General features: G+C 49.4%; 1 pseudogene; it reads right to left on the bottom strand.

The window, feature by feature from the left end:
- Positions 1-339: 339 nt before the first annotated feature.
- On the bottom strand, positions 340-2,850 carry LOC138998605 (high affinity cAMP-specific and IBMX-insensitive 3',5'-cyclic phosphodiesterase 8A pseudogene; annotated as a pseudogene).
- Positions 2,851-3,746: the final 896 nt, after the last annotated feature.

The following is a 3,746-nucleotide window of genomic DNA, read 5'->3' as shown; positions in this document are numbered from 1 at the left end:
CAAAAAAAGAATAAAAGTATTTTCTAAAATATTTTTATGGTACTACATTTATTGAAAGTGTGAAGATATCGAACCTGTATAAATATCTAGAATTAAAAATTACCTATGAAGATAAAAAGATTGGTTTTAAAAAGTCAATTTAGTAAATATTCTGTTTGCTATGTTTCTATGACAATATTTGGTATAAACACTACAAAATAAGGCGAACTTCTGGGAAAAAGTCATTAATAAAATTTTATGAAAAAGTGTTCAGTCCTAATTTATTTTAATTTGTAGAATCACTGGCAAAGTACATCAGAGCAGTTTCAGAGGTCCAGTTTCAGACAGAAGGAGCCTTCTCTACTTTGGTCCCAGATGTGGTCCGACGCCCCGCAGCTTCATTTCGTCGAGTCCTTTCCAGTATTTAAAATTGTTGTCCAGATGCTGCAGTAACTCCTGTAGGTCTACAAAGTCGTCCCAAGCATGGTACATGTCTGTGACGAAGTAGTCGATGAAGGAGATCTGGGACTTGGGGATGCTGCAGGAGTTTCGGTCAAAAGCTGGCATCGCCACAGGTGAGTCCAGCTTCTTTTCTTCTTCAGTCTGAGAAAAATACTCCTCCGAGATGCGTGCAGCCCACTCGATGCACTGCTCCAAGGGCCGGCAGGGGTTGGACACGTCTGCGCACTTGATCATCATCCGCTTGATCAGAGTCCGGTTCTCTGGAGACTGGAGCATAGTGTCTACGTCACGAGGGTTTGGCTCACTCCCCTCGCTTTCCTCCAGCTCTGCCAAGGGCTTGACGACGCTGTTGACAAACTTATTGATGTGCTCGAAGTGCCTGGTCATCTCTGTGGCCAAGACCATGTGGATGATGGCCTGGCGCAGTGTCCGGTAATCATTCCTCTCCACGTTCTTGAAGATGTTGCTCTTGTCCTCCCTGGCGGTCAGCTGGAAGGCCAGGGCCGCGTGGCGGCTCTCCAACATGGCACAGTCGTTGTACAGCACGGCCAGCGCGCTATCCGCGTTGCACAGGAAGAGGTTGGTCCTCCCCGGGTGGTCCAGATTGTGGATGGCGGCTGTGATGAGGGCGGCGGCCTTGTCCACTGAGTCTAATGCTTGCTTGATCCTCTCCTGGCAGAGGAAGTAGGCAGTGGCGTGCAGCACGTCGGCAGCGTGGGTGGAGTTGTGGTAGGGGTTGGAGGAGTGGTAGTTGGCTTCAATAGTCTGTAGCCACAGCCGCAGCGTCGTCTCCGAGCACTTCAAGAATTGACACACCCCAAAGCGAGCGAAGATTTTGAGACCAAGAACAGTCAAAGGCCTTTTCTGAGTGGCTGTCTCCAGCTCAAAGACATTAAAGTCCCAGTTGTCTTCGTTTTCCATGGCCTCAGCTATCCGGGGATATCGTGAAGGGACTCGGAGGTGAGTAAGCTGCCCGAAACTTGATACAGGGTTTTTGTTGAGAGTATACTCATTCCCAGATAGTCTTCGGCAACCGTCAGACATCAGGCCCCCAATGAGGTCCTTGGTGTGAGGATCCTCTTCCTTCACCCCGAACTGTGGGGAATACAGCTCCGAGATTCTCAGAATTTCCAGGACGCGGTCTAAGGCTTCCGACACAGGCATGGAACTGTTCTCATGGGCAGCATTGATGATATTGATCACCTTGGTGATGGGTGCCTCAATGGTCATGGAGTGGATCCGGGCCATGGAGGAGTGTCGCCTCTGGCTGGCCACTTCGCTTGTCCGTGAGGCAACACTCCTGACGTCCAAGGAGCTTTTCCTCTTGTCTTTATGTTTACCTGATTGATTATCTGTGGGGGTGTCAGAATGAATAGATTCTGTTATCTTCTCAGCCTGACACACCTTACTGTTGCCGTTGCTCACTCGGATAATGGACACATAGTGTCTAATTTTTCCTCCCTGTCCAATGACAGGTATTATCTTCACATTTTGTTGTACATTATCTCCGTTTTTGGAGTGGTAAACGCCTTGCCACTCCTTGCCATCTTCATGCATGAATTTATAGTACTGAACAAGTCAGCCTTTATCTCATTTAGAGATATTTTTGCTAACTCCTTCCCTAATAATTCACCCGACTCAAAGCCCACTGTTGTTTCAAATCCTGGATTTACATACTGTATGTAGTTGTCCTAACTCGTGATTTTAATGGCGTCTTGGCTTTTCTCCAGTGCAGTGAATACTGAATTACAAGCCCTGAGTTTCAGCTGTGACCGCACCTCTCCAAACTCCAGCTGCAGCAGCTCAGCGTAACAGGCCAGGAGGCTGGGGTTCGCCATGTACCTCCTCGTAAAGCCGGCACTAATGAGGGACATCACGGACTCTTCTCCATCCTGCCTGCGTGCTACACCAACAATAACTGTGTTTTCTGAAACGTTTGTTGCTCGAATAGACTTGCACAGCGCGGGGCGTCCAGCTGCTGGGGGTGTCTGTGGTCGATGATGATGATGTCGTGATTTGCAGCCAGGAAACAGGTCAGGACAGCCTGGACCTCCAGGGCCACCGTGCACTTAAACCCTGCTTTTTCACACGCCTTACGGGATCCTTTACACTGGCTATCATCTTTGATAAATGCTGAAAGTACCTGGAGTTGATCTGCATGAAACCTAATGGGGCCAAACTGCACGTGAGATGTTGGTCTCTTCGAGTCGCGATGCTGGGGGGGAGGGGGAAGTCCGCGGGGAGGGCGCCGTTGGTGGTGGCCAAGTCTTCGGGCTCCGGACGGAGCAGGGCGCCTGGCCCGCCCGGCGCCGGCAGTAGCGCCGTGGAGTCCTGCGCGTCCTCGGCCTCCCGGGCGCCCGGGTACACGGTCTGGGTCTCGGAAATGTGGATGCTCGGGGCGCAGCCCATGCTGGCGGGGCGGGGCGCCGCGGATACGCTGGTGGCAGCCGCTCTCCAGTCAGCAAACGGTCAGCAAACGGCACGCCCAGCGCCTCGCGGCCACCTCCAGCGCCGTGTCATCGCCACCCGGGCGGGTGGACGGCGGGAGCGAGGGTCTCTAAAAATATTTTTTAAAAAGTATAATCCCTTGGAAGAAAACCTGATGACCCACACTCACTTTGCTTTTGTTGAGTCAACTCAATCTTAACACTATTCATTTTTTAAATGTCTTTATTGATTTTTTAGAGAGAAAGAGAGAGGAAGAAACATCAATGATGAGAATCATTGACCAGCTGCCTCCAGCAGTCCCTCTACTGGGATGGAACCCCCAACCTGGGCATGTGTGTTGACCTGAAATCAAACCAGCGATATCTTGGTTCATGGGTCTACAGAGTAGAGCCTACACTGTAGACTCTACACCCAAACACTGAGCCACACCTACTGTGCACACTAATCTTTTTTATTGTTCACTCTATTACAGATGTTCCCAATTTCTGCCATACTCCTCCCCCTTTTTCTCCCTCTACCCTGCCCACACCACATTATTGTATAATGGCCTTGGGCTGTGCACATATGTATATACTTTTAAAATATTTTTATTGATTTTAGAGAGTGGAAGGGAAAGGGAGAGATGAAAACATCAATGATGAGAGAAAATCACTGATTAGTTGCCTCCTGCACGACTCTACCCCCACACTGGGGATTAATCCTGCAACACATGTATGTGCCCTGACCAGGAAAAGAACCAGTATCACATGACCTCATCATTCAGGGAACATAGTGAACACCATAAATTGATGAACAAAAATAGATTCAGAGACATAGAAGCCTCGAACAGACCAACAAACTTCAGAGGGAAGGCAGGG

This window comes from Myotis yumanensis, unplaced genomic scaffold (genome assembly GCF_028538775.1).
Source record: "Myotis yumanensis isolate MYYU_CA2020_CCGP unplaced genomic scaffold, mMyoYum1.0.hap1 SCAF_20, whole genome shotgun sequence".
Classification (NCBI taxonomy): Eukaryota; Metazoa; Chordata; class Mammalia; order Chiroptera; family Vespertilionidae; genus Myotis; species Myotis yumanensis.
Note: the sequence above shows the minus strand (reverse complement) of the source record. Positions and strands in the feature narration are given on the sequence as shown.